The sequence below is a fragment of the Moschus berezovskii genome, chromosome 7, assembly GCF_049115385.1.
Source record: "Moschus berezovskii isolate FMDL1 chromosome 7, NW_MosBer_1.0, whole genome shotgun sequence".
Classification (NCBI taxonomy): domain Eukaryota; kingdom Metazoa; phylum Chordata; class Mammalia; order Artiodactyla; family Moschidae; genus Moschus; species Moschus berezovskii.
Window position 1 is genome coordinate 64,069,684 of NC_142466.1, and position 23,961 is coordinate 64,093,644.

General features: G+C 36.8%; 1 long non-coding RNA gene and 1 pseudogene across 1 annotated transcript; one reads left to right on the top strand and one right to left on the bottom strand.

The window, feature by feature from the left end:
- The first annotated feature begins 10,633 nt into the window (after window positions 1-10,633).
- LOC129557649 (U6 spliceosomal RNA) lies at window positions 10,634-10,721 on the top strand (annotated as a pseudogene).
- A 6,264-nt stretch (window positions 10,722-16,985) lies between these two features.
- Window positions 16,986-19,252, bottom strand: LOC148777339 (uncharacterized). Its single transcript, XR_016037770.1, has 3 exons — window positions 19,164-19,252; window positions 18,549-18,661; window positions 16,986-17,056 (listed from the first exon to the last, which is right to left on the bottom strand). It is a non-coding gene; the product is annotated as an uncharacterized LOC148777339 (long non-coding RNA).
- Window positions 19,253-23,961: the final 4,709 nt, after the last annotated feature.

Consider the following 23,961-nt stretch of genomic DNA (forward strand, 5'->3'; position numbering starts at 1 on the left):
AGTTCAAGGAAAGCACTCAGGCCAATTAATGTTTCCAGCCCCAACGTGTACAGAAAAAGTATAAAATCTATAGGGTTTCCAAGCAGTGGTTAGGTATGCTGCTCTTGAGACTGTTTGCCCTTTCTCCATCCTTGCCTTTTTGTCTCACAGGGATGTTAATCCCTGCAGGCTGGGCATCACAGGGCTTATTAATGCTAGATTCCACCTGGATTCAGTCAGTGGGTGCCACCAGGGGGAGACCGGAGAGCACAAGCATGAAAGGACATATTCCATCTCGGCCTCATACATACCCTTTGCACCAGGCAGCCTCTGGATATAGCTGTGTGTCCTCCATCATCTATTTCCCACATGACAGAGCCTATCTTGATTCCATTTTCTTCCTGGAATTCTTGAACCCAAGGTAGCCTACATACTTGGCTCTTCTCTTTACTTTTCCAATAAGAAGTGAGACTGGCTTCTTGTTTAACTTCTGGGTTTTCTCACTACCAGCTTCCCTTGTGACTGAGCTGGTAAAGAATCCACCTGCAATGCGGGAGACCGGGGTTCGATCCCTGGTTTGGGAAACTCCCCTGGAGAAGGGAAGGGCTATCCACTCCAGTATTCTGGCCTGGAGAATTCCATGGACCATATAGTCCATGGGGTCACAAAGAGATGGACACGACTGAGTGAACTTTCACTTACACTTTCTCACTACCATCCCTTATATAGCTTCCAGCTCTTTGATCACTTAGCTAGATTAACTTCATGTGGTTTTAAATACTTGCAGAGACTGGTCTGACCTTGACTGATGCATTAACTGTATTTTCTTGAAGATGCAGAAGTTTTCTATGCTTGTTAGCTTCTCTATAGAGACAAATGTAAAAGCACACAGTGGATATGAGAGGAAGAAGAGTAAAACACCAAATATTTCTTTAGGGCTAAAGAACTCACTCGATTCAATAAACAGAATGCCTAGATTATATGTAGATAATAAATATACTGTAATTCACTGGAAAATGGATAGGTCCACCCTAAATTTAGTTCAAGGTAGTTCAAGACGTAACAAACTTAAATAGACTTTATTATAATAAAGTACCCCAAACTATCTTGTGTTGACTAGACAATTTGGGCTAATGCTGGTCTAAATTTTGAAGGGAAGGGATCTCTATCAAATGTTCCCTTTTTAAAATGGCAGAGGCTGAAAATGAAGTTCAGTGAGTCACTTCATTCCTAAATCTATCACTACCCAAACAAGTTCAGCCAATGGGAAAACAAATACAATAAAATAATGGACTAATAACCAGTATCTGATGCAATACAACAGATGAGGAGGTTTTGTAGTATCTTAATATCTTTATTTTACCCTTACCACAATTTCTTTAGGTGTGACACTGTGGAATCATCAAGCTGAAAACTGACTAAAGAGATAGTCTCTATCTATAATTCTCTACTGATAAGTCCCAAGCAAAACGTTTCATCCGTGAACTTCCAGTATTGTTACTCTTAGCTTCTTCTTTAGTAACGACATCAAAAAAAGCCTCAAGCATATTTCCCCTAGTTTTTACCGTTGTTAATTCCACCCGTTTGCTTATTACCAACAATACAGTTGATATAAATATGTATTTTTCTCTAAGTAGTGTGGATTATTTTGCTACACAGAAACCTATTTATTCCTATTATTAACACTGGTTCTCGTCTGAAAGTCTTCAACAATGGCTGCTTATAAGCTGAAACATAAAACATCATCAAGAATGGAGCAACAGGAACTCTCATTCTTTGCTGGTGGGAGTGGAAAATGGGACAGCCACTTCTGAAGACTATTTGGCAATTTCTTACAAACCTAAACATACCCTTAGTATACAATCCAGTAACTGAGCTCCCTGATGTTGTTCAAATAATTTGAAAACTTATTTCTATGCAAAGTGAAAGAAGCCAATCTGAAAAGAATACATGTGAGTCCAACTATGTAATATTCTGGAAAAATAAAACTTATGGAGTCAGAGAAAAGCTCAGTGACTGCTAAGAGATCTGAGGACAGATGGAAGAATAGATGAAACACAGAGGATTTTTATGGCAGTGAAAATACTTTGCATGATACCACAATGATTGGAAGCATGTTTTATTATACCCTTAGGCAAATCCGTAGAATGTACAACACAAAGAGTAAACCCTAATGTAGACTATGGACTTGGGGCAGTCTATGCTTGTTTAATGATTATAACAAATACACTACTCTTGAGATGAGCTCCAAGCTGGCTGCCTTATTTATTCACCAAAAACCCACCAGTCTCTTTACAGTGCTCACAGATGTCAAAATTGAGTCATGTCGTCAGGAATTAAAACATCCTTACTTGTGAGTCTTCCAACTTTATTTAGTAGCCTCTCACCACTATATATAATATTCACATTTTGATGATTTGTAAGGATAGCACAGAAAGCCCATATCTGTAGAGATTTATAATAACTCAGATCTGGATTTGTGTCAGACAAGCAGAGGTGCTGGTTGAGATCAAACACAATTTATAATCCCAAATCTATGGTACAAAGCAGTTTTCACCTTTTGTTCTTCATCATGTAAACTCTCTATGGTATTCATCACTATTTAAAACTGAATGTAGTCATAACTAATATCAAAATGGTGTCTGATACACAGTAGGTGTTAAGTAAATCTTTTCTGGATTGATGACTTGCATAAATCTGCCATGTTTCTTCTTGCACAACTTTCCTCATTTTTTTCTTGCATGAGTTTCCTTTCAGTGTGTTACACAGAATAATTATCTATGTTAGTCGTTCTTAACAAATCAGTATCTTCCTTCAATAAATGCCAGAGGGCAAGAATATACTGTAGAAATAAAGTCTTTTCAGTAAGTGGTGCTGAGAAAACTGGATAGCTCCATGTTAAAGAATGAAATTAGAACATCCTCTAACACCATACAAAAATAAACTCAAAATGGATTAAAGACCTAAATGCATTATATAAAACTACTAGAGTAAAATATAGGCAGAACACTCTCTGACCCAAATCACAACAATATCTTTTTCAATCTGTCTCCTAGAGTAATGGAAATAAAAACAAACAAATGGGACCTAATTAAACTTAAAAGCTTTTGCATAGCAAAGGAAACTATAAACAAAGGAAAAGAAAATCTACAGAATGGGAGAAAGTATTTGCAAACAAAGTGACCAACAAGGGATTAATCTCCAAAGTATACAGACAACTCATGCAGTTCTATGTCATAAAACAACCAAGCAAAAAAATGAGAAGAGACCTAAATAGACATTTCTCTTTTTCCAAAGAAGACATACAAATGGCCAAAAGGCACAGGAAAAGATGCTCAACACTGCTAGGTATTAGAGAAATGCTTCCCTGGTGGCTCAGATGGTAAAGAAGCTGCCCGCAATGCAGGAGACCCGGGTTTGATCCTTGGGTCAGAAAGATCCCCTAGAGAAGGGAATAGCAACCCACTCCAGTATTTTTTCCTAGAGAATTCCGTGGCCAGAGGAACCTGATGGGCTACACAGTCCATGGGGTCACAAAGAGTCAGACACAACTGAGCAACTGAACTGAACTGAGCTGAGTGACTAACACACAAAGAAATGCAAATAAAAGCTACAATGAGGTATCACCTCACACCAGTCAGAATGGCCATCATCAAAAAGTCTACAAACAATAAATTCTGGAGAGGATGTGGAGAAAAGGGAACTATTCTACACTGTTGGTGAGAATGTAAGCCACTAAGGAGAACAGTATAGAGGCTCCTCAAAAAACTAAAAATAGAACTACCATATGACCTAGCAATCCCACTCCCCTGGGCATATATCCAAAGAAAACCATAATTCAAAAAGATGCATGCACCCCAGTGTTCACTGGACCACTGTTTACAATAGCCAAGACATGGAAACAACCTAAATGTCTACCAATTAATGAATGGATAAAGATGTGATATGTATGTATGCACACAAACAATGGAATATTACTCAGCCATAAAAAAGAATGGAATAATGCCATTTGCAACAACGTGATGAAGCTAGAGATTACCATACTAAATGAAGTAAGCCAAATAAAGATAACTATCATATGATATCACTTATATGTGGAATCTAAAACACAGAAAAAGATTCAAATGAACTTATATCTGATAGAGAAAGAGACCCACAGACATGCAAAACAAACATATGGTTACCAAAGGGGACAGGGAATGGGGGGATGGATAAATTAGGAGATTGAGATGAACATATGTATGTTACTGTATATAAAATAGATAACCATCAAGAACCTACTGTATAGCACAAGGAACTCTACACAATATGTTGTAACAATCTATAAGGGAAGACAATCTGAAGAATATATATATATATATTAAACACACACACACATGCATCTGAATTGCTCTGCTGTATACCTGAAACTAACGTAATATTGTAAATCAACTCTACTTCAATAAATAAAAATTTTAAATAAATAAGTACCAAAATGCTCTTCTTGAATTTTTTTTGAATCCTTGAAAGTTCAAAATATCATAACCACAAAATAAATAAAATCAATGGAATTTTAAAGGGTAATTTCAATTTGAATTTAAAGGTATAGATTATGTATTTTATTTATTTTATTGACTATAGTTTGTTTACAATACCAATTAATTTATTATAATTTAAGATAGAAATTAATTTTCCTCCTTTGTTCACATTATATCCATGTAAGCATTGACTTTGCTTATTTGTCACAAGAATTCCTTCCCTAGGTTGTACATAACAAACGAAAATGCACACTCGGATGCTGCTGAATAGACCAGAATGGAGATAGGCAAATCACAAAGTCACACAGATTCATCTGAAGTGGTATCTAGTTTTAGATAAAAAAGTATTCAAGGAACAAGGGTAGAATGCTCAAGCTGAAAAGTTCAAAGGTCACTCAAGTTTATATTCACATCTCGAGCCTTTCAAGTAGATCAAAGGTGCTTGTCTTTGTGCGACTGATTCATGGGGCTGCCAGATGACCACATATGTCGGGGTGGCCTCTGTTTTATGAGCCTGCCCTACCTGCTGTTCTCCTTAGGGGTTCTGAGTTCCTATTTACTCTGCTGTCTTACCCTGGCTACTCAGAGCAGCATGGGGAGAAATGAACATTCTGACTTGCAATTTGCAGGGGATGCTACAAATTTTGAGATTGACAATGTTCTTTTTCTTCATTCACCAGAGATTATACAACAGTTTCCAGAAGAAAATGGTTCCAAGATCATTGTGGGATCTCAAGAAACCCTAGATTTGAAACACTTTGGTCTGCTGCCCAGCCAAGCATCACTGTTAGTCTTCAGTCCATGGAAATCTCAATCTTACATTCTAGAAGGGCAGACTGGACATAAATTTGTAAAATCTTTGACTTATTACTGATAGTGTATTTATCTGGTTGAATTTTGAAAAGATTAGGAAAAATAAGGAAAGAGTGGAGAGGAAGAATTGAAGTAAGTCAGGCAACATTTATAGGACTCCTACCACAGCATTTATGCATAGTGTTGAAGGTGCAAATCACCATTTACTTACCTTATCTAATGAAATTAGTTTACAGACCATTTTAGTAACCTAAACAAAATTTATATTACTAGAAATAAATATTAAAATATCTTTGATATCCCTTTAGTACTTTTTTCTTTTTTTCTTTTTAAAATTATGTAAGTCTAGTTTTTCATTAAGTGAACTGTTTTCCATATATATTGTAGTATTGTAGTTATGTAATCATGAACTTGAAAATCCAAAAATAAACAGGAATGATTTCTTCCCATATCATACATTTGTAAAATCATTGACTTTTTACTGATACTATATTTATTCACACATTTTTAATAAAAAACTTGTGTCAACACTTTCAACTACAATGTTTTTGTAGCATTTTGAGAATCAAGCCTTCCATCTTAGCATTTTACCTAAGTGAATCTGACATGCTAAGTACCCACCGCCTGTATAGTATTGCAAATAGTTAAGTTTCTGGGTACTTTTTTCTTATTATGAATCTTAATGTACTTTGATTTAATTTCCTAAGCATTGTTCAAACTTATTCTTTCTTTCACTTCCTAATGCTACTGCAGAGGGAGAAGTCTCCTCCCTAAGTCATTTAAGATCATAGAAATCATTAGACTCATATCATGTGAATTCAGCCATTCCCAATTATGGCCAACCTACTGAAAACCTGATATATGCCCAGGGACTCGTCACATGATCTCACAGCACTGATTTTGAGGAAAGAGCTCATGGAGGCACTTGCAATATCAATTTAGTCCAAAGAAAATAGGGTGTAGTAAAAGAACAGGACCGAAAACACATTCCATGTCTCAGTAATACCCTAATAGTTTCTTGGCTTCTCACAATTAGAAGTGCTCACGATAAACAGATACTGAGAAATAAAATCAAGTACATAAAGAATAAGTGCCAGAATAACAAGATAAATTTTAAAACATAAAGATCAAGGTGATTAGAAGGAGTGATAGAAATAGAAGACAAAGTAGAGCCAAATGACTAAATGAGATGTAAAAGTATGCTAAGATATAACAGAAGGAAATGAACACTGTGTCCCAGAAAAATCTAGTACAGAATAGTCAACACTGAATACAGTCTTGATGAAGTTACCAGACTTAAAGGATGACAATAACTCCTTTGAACATCAAATAATTTGTTTCAAGTTCCTAAAACAGGGAGACAGAGGATGAGATGGTTGGATGGCATCACCAACTCAATGGACATGAGTTTGAGTAGGCTCTGGGAATTGGTGATGGACAGGTAAGCCTGTCATGCTGTAGTTCATGGGGTCTCAAACAGTCAGACATTATTGAGTGACTGAGTTGAACTGGAACTGAAAACAGGGAGAGTAGAATTTTAAAAAAAATCTGAGTGATCTTAGACTTCTCCAAGGTAATACTTAAGGGTAGAATATTGTAAAAAAAAAAAAAAAAAGTCTACAAAATGTTGTAAGAAAAAAATAGTGTGACCCAGTAGTCTTAAAATAAACCAAATTATTTTTCTTCATGTATAAAGGCAAGGGACATATCGAGATTCAGGAAATATGGTATTTATGAATGTTTCACAAGAAGAATTATTATTTACAAAATCTAAATAATTAAGAGATAAATCAAAATAAAGAGCTCAGAAACAATAAAGCCCTAGTACCAAAGAACCGAAGCCAAATACCAGCTATAATTACAAAGGAAAATACAACTCTATAAATCTTAAAATATAGAGGAACACACAACAAGCCTAGCAATGATTGGGAAGCACTTAGTATGATGAAAATGCTGGGAGAATAATAAATGCACTTACTTTTTTGTCTCCATTAAGAAACAAATGTTTGGGGATAAAAATATGCATCAAAATCTATCCTCTAAAAACAAGAATAAGACTGATTTTCTAGGACTCATGCTACACAGTATCAAAAACAAAAATGACCATTTATTAGATCATAAATAAACCTCATCAAATTTTTAGAAGTTAATGCCAAATTATAATGTCTATTCTGTCTATTTTTATTGGACAATGGTTAAAAAAAATCTAACAATAACAAAAACTAGATCCAACAATCTTGATATTTCACAATTTTGTTATATCACTAGAGTCAAAGAAAAAATACAACTTAAAATTCCAGAATATCTAGAAATTAGAAGCAATGAAAACATGTCAGAACTATGAGATTCAGCAGTACTTACAGAAAAAATGTATAAGTACACAAGACAGAATCAAAATAAATTAAATCAAATTAAGAAGTTAGGAATTGAATTTAGGAAATACAACTTAGAAAAGGAAATAATAGAATTTAATAAAGATAAAAGCAAACTAATGCATTTGGATGAATTCCCTTTCCTCTTGGGAAGAGGGGTATCAGTCTTTTATGTTTTTAATGCCTTTAACTGATTAGATAAGGACTACCTACATTATGGAACACAATCTAGTTTATCCAAAGTCTACTGATTTAAATGTTAATCTCATCTTAAAAATACTTTCCAAAAATGAATAGTTTTTTATCAAAATTATAGCTTATGACCTGGCCTTATTATATTTTTTAAATTGAAATATGGTAATTGTGTATAGAAGAGAAAAAAATACTGAAGTAAATCCTTTTTAAACCTGGGAATGGATGTGCCTCTTCTTCTGCCAGGCTGTTAATATGAAGGTGTCATTCTAGTGAGTAGCTGAGCCAGGTGAGCTGGTACGCAAGGCATAGATTTTTGTGTCCTACCATTATGCTCAATGCATCATAAGCATCAAATTCTTCCAGTGGTTTCCCTACTTACAGTACTTACTGATGTGCCACAGAGGTGTTTCTGCTCCACGTTCATATTTGGAAGTTTTTGCACAACTGGGCAACAGAAGAGTCTCTTTCCATGTTCTTATCTAAAGGTTGGCAAACTTTTCCTGTAAAGACAGTAAACAGTTTGGCTCTTTAGGCTACATATGATATCTGTCTCATATTCTTTGTTGATTTTATTTTATAAACCTTTAAAAATGTACAATCCATTCTTAGCTCACGGGCTTGCAAAAATGGGCTGCTTGGTAGAACTGGCCAAAAGGCCATAGTTTGCCAGTCTCTTCTCTCATTCTTCTCACTCCTTCCCCATAAAGAGCATTGTTAATGGTGGGGTCGCAAAGAATCGGACACGACTGAGCGACTGAACTGAACTGAACTGAGTCAGGGCTAGACTCACCATAGCAGCTGGGTAGGCCTCTCTGTTTTCTGTTCTAGTTTTAATTTGAGGCAAGTTCTTGGAGGTAGAGCTTCCTCAGTGACCTCGCCTCTTGATTGTCAAGGCAACCAAAGCCACCCTGTATCTCTGAAAGAGTCTAACTCCTTCCCTTAGCATTGGAAGCAATCTGCTTTGTATTGTTGCAATAATTATTGATGCAAGAGGTGTTCTTGCCTCTCCTTCAGAAGCAGGCCTTTACTGGAAACAATAGATCTTGGTTTGATTCTGGTGCAAGCAGTAGGATTTACTAGCCCTTCCTAAGATGCAGAGAATCGCTCCTTCCATAATGGCCCTCGGACAACAGGGTTTCCTACTTCTTTCCCAGAAGGCTTTTACTTCTTATGAGATGAAGATCCTGGGACGATGCCTCTACCCCAACGAAAGACAGTCACTTTCTGTGTGGGAGCCACTGAGCAGGTTCTCGCCCATCTCCTGCTCCGCCTCTAATATTTCTCAACAGTGCTCAGTGGGGGCCTTTGAAGTAGAGCTGAGCAAAATGTGTGTTTGGAGCTCTCAGGTACTCTAAACAGATATACTCACCCACACAGCCCTTAAAATTTCATTATTTTTGCTGATTTCTTCTCACCTACCTCTGTGAAGCCATCTCTGCTCTCTCTGTTCTTCTGAAGGTGAAACTGCATATTGCCTATGTGTCTCACAAGAACTTGTCCTTCTTTAGAATTTAGTTCCCTTTACTGTGTTATGACCTTAGGTTTCTGCTAAGAAAAAGCTTTTCAAAAGAAGTTACTATTGTAAAACAATTATCTAAAAAAAGTAAAACACACAAAAACGGTTACTATTTCTTAGATTATCTGGCCCTCTCTCGTTGTTAGGCAAGGAGTGGCTAACTGGCTTTCTACATTCAAAGCAGAAGCATTCATATAGCTTCCCTCCCATGGGAGGGATGACTTGCTAAATATTTAGTGATGGATTCATAATTTAAGAACTCACAGAATGTAAGCTGTGTTCCTTTACAAGACTATTTTATAATATCTTAAAATTGTTTTGCTGTCTATGGAGCTTATGCACTTGTGGAGTATGGACTTTTGAATATCTGTCATACCACATATCCTCAAAGAATAAGAAGTAACTAAATGTTAGCAGTAAAAAATATCAATTCTGTTTATGACTGAGCAGTTTCTGGGGGAAAGAAGGGGACCTGTTAAATTTCCTTAATGGCAGTGAAAATGTTTTGCTCCTTTTCCACATTGATCAGAATGAGGACTTTGTCGAATGATCCAGGATTTTACGTAATACTTATTTTGTATTATTATTATACATTCCCTTTACCAACATTCATTTATGTTCTATCATATGCATTCCTAAATACTCTGAAGTAAGAGTTGAAAAACTATAATTTGAGAGCCAAATCTAATACAGAACTTGTTTTTGTACAACTCACAAGCTAAAGTTGTTTTGTACTTTTTTTAATGGTTGTTTAAAATGGAGTTTTGAGACAGAGACCACATGAGGCCCCCAAGCCCTAAAATGTTTACCATCAGGCCCTTTACAAAAAAATGTCTTCTGTCATTTGTGTCTAGAGGATACTAAACTGGGTGATGTGTTGTCCCTGTCCTCAAGGCCCTTGCCCTCTGGTAAACAATTCAGCCTACATATAAACAAATAAAATGTGAATTATAAAGTCATGTGCTATATGAAAGATACCAAATTTTATTCTATAAAGAATACAGAGGAGAGAGTGACTAATTCCAGGCAGCAGCATCCAGGAAGCCTCTTTGGTGGAAACAGAATTTTAATAGGACAGTAAAATATGGATAGAATTAATATGTGCAGGGAACTAAATGAATCAAATTCAGTGGATACCCAGGGTTCAGAAACAAGAAGGCTGACTTCACAACTTATGAACCGGAAAATTATGTGATCCATTTATTTTTTTATCCTCAGTCATTAGCCCTGTGCCAATAAGATTCATTTTCAAATGAGATTTATTTTAATGTTAAAAGATGGTCCCTGCACAAGGATGACACACAAATTCGTGAAGCATTCCATATTTTTTATTATCTCAATAGATGCAGAGAAAGCCTTTGACAAATTCAACATCCATTTATGATAAAAACCCTCCAGAAAGTGGGAATAGAAGGGACATATCTCAACATAATAAAAGCTATATATGACAAACCCACAGCAAACATTATCCTCAATGGTGAAAAACTGAAAGCATTTCCCCTAAAGTCAGGAACAAGACAAGGGTGCCCACTCTCACCACTACTATTCGACATAGTTCTGGAAGTTTTGGCTACAGTAATCAGAGCAGAAAAAGACATAAAAAGAATACAAATTGGAAAAGAAGAAGTAAAACTTTCACTGTTCGCTGATGACATGATCCTCTACACAGAAAACCCTAAAGACTCTACCAGAAAACTACTAGAGCTAATCAATGAATACAATAAAGTTGCAGGATATAAAATCAACACACAGAAATCCCTTGCATTCCTATACACTAATAATGAGAAAATAGAAAGAGAAATTAAGGAAACTATTCCATTCACTGTTGCAACGAAAAGAATTAAATACTTAGGAATATATCTACCTAAGGAAACAAAAGACTTGTACATGGAAAACTATAAAACACTAGTGAGAGTAATCAAAGAGGACACTAATAGATGGAAAAATATACCGTGTTTGTGGATTGGAAGAATAAATATTGTGAAAATGAGTATACTACCCAAAGTAATTTATACATTCAATGCAATCCCTATCAAGCTACCAACGATATTTTTCACAGAACTAGAACAAATAATCTCACAATTTGCATGGAAATACAAAAAACCTCGAATAGCCAAAGCAATCTTGAGGAAGAAGAATGGAAGTGGAGGAATTAACCTGCCAGACTTCAGGCTCTACTACAAAGCCACAGTCATCAAGACAGTATGGTACTGGCATAAAGACAGAAATATAGATCAATGGAACAAAACAGAAAGCCCAGAGATAAATCAACGCACATATGGACACCTTATATTAGACAAAGGAGGCAAGAATATAAAATGGAGAAAAGACAGTCTCTTTAACAAGTGGTGCTGGGAAAACTGGTCAGCCACGTGTAAAAGAATGAAACTAGAACACTTTCTAACACCATACACCAAAATAAACTCAAAATGGATTAGAGAGCTAAATGTAAGACCAGAAACTATAAAACTCCTAGAGGAGAAAGTAGGCAAAACACTCTCGGACATAAATCACAGCAGGATCCTCCAAGACCCACCTCCCAGAATATTGGAAATAAAAGCAAAAATAAACGAATGGGACCTAATTAAAATCAAAAGCTTCTGCACAGCAAAGGAAACTATAAGTAAGGTGAAAAGACAGCCTTCAGAATGGGAGAAAATAATAGCAAATGAAGCAACTGATAAAGGATTAATCTCCAAAATATACAAGCAGCTCCTGCAGCTCAATTCCAGAAAAATAAATGACCCAATCAAAAATGGGCCAAAGAACTAAACAGACATTTCTCCAAAGAAGACATAAAGATGGCTAACAAACACATGAAAAAATGCTCAACATCCCTCATAATCAGAGAGATGCAAATCAAAACCACAATGAGATACCATTTCACACCAGTCAGAATGGCTGCTATCCAAAAGTCTACATGCAATAAATGCTGGAGAGGGTGTGGAGAGAAGGGAACCCTCTTACACTGTTGGTGGGAATGCAAACTAGTACAACCACTATGGAGAACAGTGTGGAGATTCCTCAAAAAACTGGAACTAGAACTGCTATATGATCCACCAGTCACACTCCTGGGCATACACACCGAGGAAACCAGAATTGAAAGAGACACATGTACTCCAATGTTCATCGCAGCACTGTCTATAATAGCCAGGACATGGAAGCAACCTAGATGTCCATCTGCAGACGAATGGATAAGAAAGCTTTGGTACATATACATGATGGAGTATTACTCAGCCATTAAAAAGAATGCATTTGAATCAGTTCTAAAGAGGTGGATGAAACTAGAGCCTATTATACAGAGTGAAGTAAGCCAGAAAGAAAAATACCAATACAGTATACTGAGGCATATATATGGAATTTAGAAAGATGCAAATGATAACCCTGTATACGAGACAGCAAAAGAGACACAGATGTATAGAACAGTCTTTGGGACTCTGTGGGAGAGGGTGAGGGTGGGATGATTTGGGAGAATGGAATTGAAACATGTATATTATCATATGTGAAACGAATCGCCAATTCAGGGTTGATGCATGTTACAGGGTGCTCGGGGCTGGTGTGCGGGGATGATCGATCCAGAGGGAGGATAAGGGGAGGAGGGAAGTGGGAGGGGGGTTCAGGAAAGGGAACTCATGTACACCCGGGGTGGATTCATGTCAATGTATGGCAAAACCAACCAATATAATATTGTAAAATAATTAGCCTCCAATAAAAAAAAAAGATTATAGTGTAACTATTCAATGTGAGTAGTGAGAAATGAATTAATATGTGTTCAATATTTGATATAGAGTAAGTGCTCAATAAACGAAGCTACTTTTTTTTTTTTTTTTAATTTTACAATATTATATTGGTTGGTTTTGCCATACATTGACATGAATTCGCCCCAGGTGTACATGAGTTCCCCCTCCTGAACCCCCCTCTCACCTCCCTCCTCCCTTTATCCTCCCTCTGGGTCATCCCCGCACACCAGCCCCGAGTATCCTGTAACATGCATTGACCCTGAACTGCTGATTCGTTTCACATATGACCACATATTGTTAAAAAAAAAAAGATTTTGACTTGTTACAGAAACAACCCACTTTCCATTAATCTACATTTTTTCCTCAGAAAGCCTATAAATATAGTTTCTTTACTTATTAGTTACTCTCTAAAATAGTACTAATGACATGGAACTGAGTGATCATTCTTAAATTCAGTTCAGTTCAGTTCAGTCACTCAGTTGTGTCTGACTCTCCACGACCCCATGAATCACAGCACTCCAGGCCTCCCTGTCCATCACCAACTCCTGGAGTTCACTCAAACTCATGTCCACAGAGTCAGTGATGCCATCCAGCCATCTCATTCTCTGTCGTCCCCTTCTCCTCCCGCCCCCAACCTTTCCCAGCATCAGAGTCTTTTCCAGTGAGTCAACTCGTCGCATGAGGTGGCCAAAGTATTGCAGCTTCAGCTTTAGCATCAGTCCTTCCAATGAACACCCAGGATTGATCTCCCTTAGAATGGACTGGTTGGATCTCCTTGTGGTACAAGGGACTCTCAAGAGTCTTCTCCAACACCACAGTTCAAAAGCATCAATTCTTTGGCGATCAGCTTTCTTCACAGTCCAACTCTCACATCCATACATGACCACAGGAAAAACCATAGCCTTGACTAGATGTACCTTTCTTGGCAAAGTAATGTCTCTGCTTTTCAATATATTATCAAGGTTGGTCATAACTTTCCTTCCAAGGAGTAAGCGTCTTTTAATTTCATGGCTGCAATCAGCATCTGCAGTGATTTTGGAGCCCAAAAAATAAAGTCTGACACTGTTTCCACTGTTTTTCCATCTGTTTCCCATGAAGTAAGTGATGGGACCAGATGCCATGATCTTTGTTTTCTGAATGTTGAGCTTCAAGCCAACCTTTTCACTCTCCTCTTTCACCTTCATCAAGAGGCTTTTGAGTTCCTCTTCACTTTCTGCCATAAGGGTAGTGTCATCTGCATATCTGAGATTATTGATATTTCTCCCAGCAATCTTGATTCTAGTTTGTGCTTCTTCCAGCCCAGCGTTCCTCATGATGTACTCTGCATATAAGTTAAATAAGCAAGGTGACAATATACAGCCTTGACGCACTCCTTTTCCTATTTGGAACCGTATTTTGTTCCATGTCCAGTTCTGACTGTTGCTTCCTGACCTGCATACAGGTTTCTCAAGAGGCAGGTCAGGTGGTCTGGTATTCCCATCTCTTTCAGAATTGGAGCCTGCATATTCCCTGGCATTACAGTCTCAGGCAACTCAGTGAATCAGCATAGTGTATGTACCTAGAACATTAATTGCACTGCAGAGTTAGGATGAAGACTTTTTTTTTTGGTTTGACTGCTGTGTTGTTAAAATCTTTGAGAGGTTTATAGCACACTCACACACACAAGAATCAGCAGAATGTGTATTCCATGTCAGCCAATCTTTTTTTCTTCTTTTTCTTTTCACTAAAGCCCAAAGAACAGCATGCTTTAACTATACTGGGACTAAATAGGAAATCTAGTATTTTTGTGATAATTAGAAACCCAGCATGACACTTACATAACCAACTGGGAATGCTTCTGTGACAAGAGTAGGCTTTCCTAATGTCACTGGCCCTCAGGACTGATTTTTGTCCAAATAAGTTGCAACATGGAAATTTAAAAATAATTCTCGCTGGCAGTCTACTTAGGCTTTCTCTTTATTTTATAGATTGGTGTAATAACCTAAAATCCATTCCTCTGCTTTCTGGCCTTTGATTACACACACTCACCCCATCATTGGCTCTTCCTGTCATGACTGCATTCAATAAAATGAAGATGTGTAGCGTAGTGCTCCATGTAATGAAGATGGATTTCATGAATTTAAAGACTCCCCCCATATACTTCCCTTTTATATCCATGTCTGTTTCCTTGGTTGTTAAAGACCTTTGTCTCTATTTTGAGGGGGCTTAAAAATTACCCAAACTCTGAAAAACAGAGGTGTGTCAATAGGGGCAGATTAAGCAACTCAGCAAAGTTTCAGAGTAGGTAAGCTGCTTTCTACTGGAAGATCCATCAATATGCCGGCTTCCGTGAATGACTGCACAGCCCACAGGGTTGAAACCACTGACTTCCTCCAAGGGCTATGGATGAGCTATAGAAATTGGCAGACCACATTGATGGCTTCTTGAAACTTAGTGTTGGCGAGTTTCCTAATGCTGGTCCTGAAAGTCTCCATGTGATTCTCCATGGGCTGAGCTTGCTTATCCCACCTTTAGCTTCTTCCCATTCTCCTATAGCCCTTTCACCACCAGGCTCCTTGGTCTTCTGAGACAGAGAGAATCCTTAGATCTTTCTCTTTTCCTAATTCCACTGACACAGACCTAACACTTAACTTCCCTCAGGTCTCCCCTTTTGATTCTCAAAATCCTGATTGGAAGGTCAAGTAAACGAACACAAGGGTATTTTAAATGCTGCTGTTAAAAACAAAACAAAACGAACAAACAAAAAAACCTTGAATCTCTGGAGGCAATGTGGACTATCTGCCACTAACAAACGAACAATTGGGAAAGTTACAAACAAGCAATTGGGAAATACGATAACAAGCAGAAAGTTAAGTATTTTAATCTATGATCTGGATAGATTCATATTAACACAGTTACATTTAGCTATGATTTCCGCTATAGTTAGTACCATAATATCATAAAATAACCCTAAAAGTTAGTTTTTATTATTAAAGAATCATTTTGGATTATCTTTTAAAGATAGTAATTTTTAATTATATTTTGAATTGAGTGTATGTATTACTGGCTTAAATAGAAAGTTCTAATTAGAAGCTTTAAAGCTGTGAATTTATACAAGATTATTTTAAAAAACTGAAAAATCTGAAGGCATTGACAATTGTCATGGGTATGTTTCTCCACAGATTCACAATAAGTATGACATTCTAAAAAAATCATAATAGTACCCTGGCAAGTGGTAAGCACCAGCAAAATGAAATATATTTAGAGGAAAACAAACCTAAAACCTAGAAAACGTTGACATGAGAAGGTCTGATTAATATCACTTTCATAGTATAATTTAAATCCGAATAATCACTAGAAATTTTTCCAGGTTAAAAAATAGAAGAATTTGTGAGGAGCAATTCAATAAAAATACACATAGACAAATAAAATACCTTTCAAAGTTAACTTCAAGGTCATTTTCAAAAATACTTTAAAAGATGAAGCTCATGTAACTAGAGAATATTTGATAGAGCTCATGTTGTAGGCATGGCTAAATCTATTTTGGATCAAAAAGAGGCAGCCAAGCTGAAAAAAGGTGCCCGTATCGAACCTGGGGAGTGGTAACCTGCATCAAGGACATCACAACGTGAATGACCCAGCAGCCACTGCATCATTTACCAAGAACACTTACCTTAAACAATATGTCTCTTTATTTCCTCTGTGTGTTCAATAGGGTGGTAAAAATGGAAAATTTCGTTAAAAAAAAAAAAGGCCAGTGATTTGAGTATCATTAAAAAAAAATAGGAAAGTACTTTGAAAACTTACCATATAGATAAGCTACAGCTTAATCTGGAAAACCGCAGCCCAGAGGTGCAACAAGAGGACTGGTGCGTTCTGATCCTGGCTTCAGTGATGATTTTCCTCACAGAGAAGGGAAATGAAGACATCCAGTGAAGGGTCAACCTTCGGATAAGATGAATTAGTTCTGTTTTGTTCTCAATGATAAAAGATGTTTAACAAAATTGGCTCATCTAGAAGATACATTTTTCAAGGCTAAATAGTTCAATCAATAACTGTAAGACACTCTGAAGGTTGTTGCTGCATATGACAAGATCACTACAATTAAAATGAATGTTGAGAGGTGAAATGGGAGAATTGCTGTAGGGATGGTGAGGTATTTGAGCACTTTAGCTCAATTAAAAGTAATGATGTTTACGACGTCTTTGTTGAAGTTAAGAACAACATCGTCATTTATCTTTCTTCGCTGAAAAGAGTGCTTTGATGAGTATATGCCAGAAATGGTAAAAGATAATGCCCAGTGGAGCAGAGAAATTTCAGCCCTATCACATGACTCAAATGTACAAACAACTCGTAAAATTTCCAGCAACGTTATGTATGTATACCATTTTAAACTCTCTTTGGAAACGTTATGGGCATTTTTATTCACTGATCATACAACATAACTTATAAGTCAGTAAAAGAATAGGTATGTAATCTGAATCCATGTATCTATCCACATATACATTTTTATTGGAATACCAGAAGGTATTTCTGGGTCACAGAACCTCCCTCATTTTAATTCACTTCATTTTTAAATGTCATAAAGTCATTGCAACAGTATATTATCCAACAACCAGGAAACATAGAAACAATTTCTCTTAAGTGTAAGCAATGGCATATAAATATATAAGTAACTTACACTTAAACTAGCACAAACATATATTTGAGTAGAATGCAATATCTGAAAGAATCATTATGATAAATATAAGAGCTATTATTTTTGTTGAGTCATCCAGAACAGCAAGGACTTCTTTCCCTCTTATTTTAGGGCTATGTTGCAGAAAGTCTTGAGAAGTTTGGCATTATTTAAGCATCTGCAAAATGTGTGTCTTCCATTTTTCCATGAAGCCTACCACAGGAGTGATCAGTTCTCTTCTGTGAACAGTAACTTCTGTGAACAGTCTCTTCTGTGAACAGTGGTTTTGAAATGAGATGTTGATGTTTAGAAAAATCAATACCAATTTTAAATGAATGTAGGAATTCAGAAGTCAATGAATTAAAGAACAACATTGTGGATGTAACCCAGTTTTGCTTAAAGCATAGTTCAGTGATTACTAAATGGGTATTTGGCCAAGTTACTTGATCTGTCTGTAATCTATTTCTTCATCTCTCAGATGAGAATAATGGAATCACCTCATGGGGTTGATTTTTTGACACTGATTGTAGACAGAGGGAGTAAATTCATCCCAAAGTTACAAATACTCTAAACTGAGTTATGATAGCTTGAGAAATTTGAGGTTAACAGGGAAGGCTGAGATTAATTAAACAGAAGTGCACTTCCAGGGTACCATCAAACCATGAATATTCTGAGATAGAAGAAGGAATTAAAATGTAAAGCTTGTAATAAGCATTAAATTAATAATCATCGGGAAAATGCACCTAAAGAAATGACAACCTGTGGAAAATTCAGAATCAGCAGAATCCAGTGGCTGGCCTTTCACATTTTCTGTTGTGTGACATGTGGGCAGTCCACTTGGTGCCTTGTCTTGGGGAAACTTGAGAAAACCCCTAAAGAGAAAAGCAAATGATTAGGGTTTAATATCATATCATATACTATCAAATTAATATAAAATATTTTAATCTATGGAGGACCAGTTTTCTTAAGTCTAAACAAAAAGCTTAAGTCTAAATAAGTCTTGTCTAAATAAAAAGTTGCTATCCTCCAGCATTTCAGTGGCTGTATTAGGAATTTGCCAACCAGTTGATCTTAATGTTCATGAAGGGCTCAAAAGATGGAATTATTTAAATAAATTTAGAGAGATTTTTGTCAATTAAAAAAAAGAGACAGAGAGAACATTACAATCAAGCTTTGGGTTTCATCATCTTGACATGGCATGTTAGTTTGCTAGAAGTGCCAAAACAAAATACCAAAGACTAGGTGGCTTAGCAACAGAAATTTGTTTCCTCATAGTTCTGTAGGTAGAACCAAGACCCAGGTGCAGGCAGACTTGTTTCTTCTGAGGCCTCTCTCCTGAGCTTGCAGATGGCTGCTTTGTTGATGTGTCCCCACCTTTCTCTGTGCACAGCTCCCTGGAAGCTTTCTTTGTGTCCAGATTTCCTCTTCTTGTAAAGACACCAATCGGTTAGGGCTCATCCTTGCATTCAGAGCTGCAGAGCACCACTCCCCCCCCCCCATTTTTTTTTCCACATAAATTATCCAGAGTTAGTTTCTGTTACCTGCAAGAGAAAAAAAAAAAAAAAACAAAACCTCCTAATAATAAAAACCACATTAATAAGATTTCTGGACAATTTACATCTCTGTATGACTCTCCTCCTGCCTCTTTCAATAAATCTCATTCCCATGATGTCAACTGAGAATAGAAATATCTTTGCAGAACTAAAGAGCTTTCCAGATTGAGGCACTAGAATGGATGGGGGAGATCTAACTATGTGTGGATACTTCTTCCTGCAACTAAGAATAAACTAAACACTGAGAACTACAGTCAGTCCTCAGATGTTATTACAACCTAACTAATTTGTAAGGAAAACCTAATTTATTCATGTTTGCCTGTGTATATGCGCTTAATCTATCTGGAGCCTGCTGGTCCTTCATAAGCATGTTCTGGGTTAGTCCTCAAAATGTGTTCCCAGGACCAGCATCACATGGGAAACTGTTAAAAAAAAAAAAAGCAAATTCTCTGTCTCCACTCCCAGACCTACTGTATGCTCTAGAGGTTGGACTGACAACCCATGTTTTATAAGCCCTACAGGAAATTCTAATGCTCACTGAAGTTTAAGGACCTTTGTGCTAAGTAAAGGCTCCAGCTGGACTAGGACTCCACACCTCAGTCACAGACCTGACTTTGCTCTTGGTACAAGAATATAAGAAATACTGAAGGCATCCCTCTAGGGGTCTTACACTCCTTGGGCCAGAGCCTTACTTCTCCCCATGCCCCTAGCCATTCTTGTCTGATGTCTCAAGAGAAAGGGGAACGGTCATTAAAGAAAGGCAGGAGGTCTGAAAATAGAGCAGTGCAGTCTGTCATTTAAGTGAAGCTGACAACCCCATTTCTGACTGTTTGATTGTTTTATTTGCCCCAGAGGCGCTAATTCTCACACATTCAGCTCCTCTCTTTAAAAGGAACCCCAACTAATCATTTTCTTGAGCTTCCATGCACTAGTCTCTCAAGTATTCTTTTTAAATTGAGTGAAAATTAAACCTAATGCACACAGTTCCACAATAACATTTCTTTTAATGAGACCCATCTTCTAATGGATAGAACTGCCCTACTAAATTAAAAGCAGGAAGATGTATAAAAACACATAACCCAGTGCATGAAACCCAAAACCTAATTTGCTCACTCCTTTCACCAGACAATGTGATGACGCATAACAGGGACATGAAAAACGAAGTTGTCTTCCTGCCTGCTCCTGCCATTCCCCCTTTACTACTTGGAAAAGGTCGGCTTGAGAAAAACTTGACCTTAACGTTGACTTCCCAGTAAAGCAAACCAGTGAAAGCAAGTATTTTTCATATCCCACTAATCTTAAAATCTAATTGTAAATTTAAAAAAATCTTCATTAAATGCAATCATTTTTATTTCAAATGTCTTTAACTTAAAAAAATTGTTTTCAGCCAGACTGGGATGAATTCCAAGCAATTTCAAAATCGCTATGAGAATAGTACTTTACTTATAGGTTAAAAAAAACAAGTATTTCAATACATAATCTGCAATCTTTTATGGGGTTATTAATTTGAATTATGGAATTCTAATTGCCTAGGAGATTGTCCATAAACCACTGCTTTCCTCCAGCAGAATGGAAAAGAACACAAAGTATTCCCACCAGGAAGCTTGGAAGCTTGTCAGAACCTACAAATGTTTCTCAAACTTCATGGTTTCTTTCAGGGCTTTGGCTATTTTGCAAACACCCTGATCAAAAGGTAACCATGACCTCAGAGGATGTGGGGGGTGTGTGTGTGTATGTGTGTTTAGCTTTTTCTTTCTTTGGCATGGCTTATGCACATTGAAATGCTGACACTGTAAGAGGCCAGAACTATGTCAACTCCTGTAATAACGAGGTGTGTTTGTTTTACAATGATAATTAACTAACTGGAGGTTATTTGATGTGTTTGTGTTTATACTTACAGCATGTGAAAGCACATATGGATACAAACACTTTGTATGTGTATGATTAAATAATCTCGTGGTAATTTTTCTTCTAGCCCTACGAAAATACAAATTGCCTCAAATTTATTTATTGGTATATAATATGCTGAGGTCACAAATCCTGTTTTGAGATAGATTTTCTATGAAAGACATCCAGCTCAATAATTTATTTTCTTCAACTTTTTTTCATTGTTTTGAAACAGTGTCTGTTTTCTTAAGATTTTGTGATTCAGATTAAAAGGTCTTCATTCTATTCATCTCATCATTCAGCTGATCTATGTGCAATTTGGACTGTGTACAGGGAATAAGAAAATTAATTTTGAACTTATTGCCATAAAACTATGCAAGGTCCAAAAACAAACCACAGAAATAAATTAGTGAGGTAACATTATAATAGATTCTACTATTATAATCTATATTATATATATATAAATAGTTTAAAAACTGTATGCCTGTGCCAGCAAAGCAAACTTGTCCATAGCTTTAAAAAAAGAGAGAGAGAAACTTGAAACAGTTTGATATAAAACTTCACTGGGAATACCCTTACTTTTGGCAGTTTGTATCCAGAATTTATTTCCTGTTAGAATCTTGCAGTAAGTAGCAAATACTAATTAACAAACCTACAGTGCACTCCCTGGGTGGTTAAAAAGAAAACTGAGTAGCAATATTGTAGCTCATGGAGTTTTTAAGTATGAGCTCTTGGACCACAAGTTCCAGTTGGATCAACAATATACTGGAAAGAAAGGTATCTTTATCCAGGCATTTGTGCAAGTCAGTGGCTCTGCTGGACTAACCACAGTCTTCCAGATGTAAGACTGACCATTCAGCCACAATGTTTCTCAATTGGCTTTGTTTGGTTTTGGTGTTGAAGTAGTTTTCTTCCTATGAGTAGGTGACTCAGTGAGAATCCCAAAAGAAAACAGCTTCTAAAAGAGCTTTTGGTACTTAGAGGTTTTGGAAAGATGATGAGAAGCATTTTCCTGGTGTAAATATTATTCCTCAGAGCAAATCAAGGTATTGACTCTAACAACAACAAAAAAGGTGAAGAAAAATTCTGTATAGCAGCAACTGGGATAACTTCTGAAAAATTGCTTTCTAGTGACATTAAAATAGTAAATATTCAACCTGATTTATAGCTGTTTTTTCTTTTGCCTGAAAATGTCCAATGTACGTGGCTTGAATACACATTCTTGTCTCATATGTCCTACCACACACATTTCCACCTACTGTGAAGACAAACACATTTTGACTAATGTTATTGCTTATGAAAATTTTCCCTATGACTTGAAATCCTACCTCTGTGTTTTCTTTTCAACATTCACATTTATAAATGGGCAATTGTTAAACCACTTGCTGTTTCTCTTAGAGGTGTCATAATAAGGGTGATCAAGTAGTAATCTAACCTTTCGGATACTATGAATTTTCCATTTTCTATTCGAGAACAGCACTTAGGAAAAAAGAATCCTTAAGAGTGGGAACATTTTAAGAACGATTCTTAGATGCCAAGACCACTCATTAACATTTCGCCAATGAGGGTGTTTCAAGTTATCTGAAGTTGTGTTTCATACAAAAAAGCAACTTAGGTAAAACCTGTCTGCTCTTACATTTTAAGACCATTGGCAAATTCAAGTTCTTTAGCTGCACTTAGGGACTCACACAAACAGAATAAAAATACACCAGCCTATTCTTCTAGCATTACATATGTATTATGGCCAAAGTACTTGCTTAGAAGTAAGATGTTACTCTCAAAAATTATTTTTATATGTGGTATTTAGGACCATTTTATATAGAATGTTAAGTGTTTTATGAATAAGTCCCACTCCAGATGTGGGAGATGAATCCCAGAGGAGGCGAGCAAATCTCGGTGTTTCTGACTCAGTCTCAAAGCCAGGGCTGAACTATTCTCCAGCACCTCAAAAGGCTCTACAGCCTGAACATCAAGGCCAACTGCTGTAAGAGAAGGAAGCATTGAACGGACAGGCTGTGATGGGACAAGCTGGAGATCAGATTTTAACTGTGCTCTGCATTGATTGTATGACTCTAGAAATGTAGCTAAATTGTTCTATCACACAGATTTTGAGGAAAATGCTCGTGCTGGTTAGTATGCTATGTCTTCAGCTCCTAATTCACTTCTCTATATTCTGCTTGTATGGCTGGAGCTGGGGCTCTGCCAACTACATGTCTTCACTGCCAGCTGGCTTTCTATTAGATGATCCAGAAGAAGGGGCAGGGCAGAGGAAAAACCTTTCTTCTTACTTTTTGCTCGCAACTCTCAGACTCTTCTCTCAGCCTGAATTGTTGGCTCCAGTTTTTATCTCCTATTGGTACTTATAGAATGAGGCTGAGGGTCACACCAGTATCATCCAGGCAGCAAATCCTCAAAAGTCTAAGTCCAAACTCCTCAGCACCCATTATTTGAGCTTCTATGTTCTGATAGTCTCATTAACTTCTTCCCTTTATTCCCCCAGCCTCAGGGATGGAAATGCTTCCTGGGTTCCTCTCATCTTCCCTTTTTTCTCATTCAGCTAGCCAACACCTATGTATCAACTGCCTAGGTTAAATTCTATCTGTTGAAGTATCTAAAGTGCTTTCTATTTCCTTGACATGTCCCTCACTGATGGACTGTGAGAGACTGCTATTTTTTTTAACATGTGTTAAGTGAGATAATGCATGGTAAATGCCTCCTACAAAGCTTGAAAT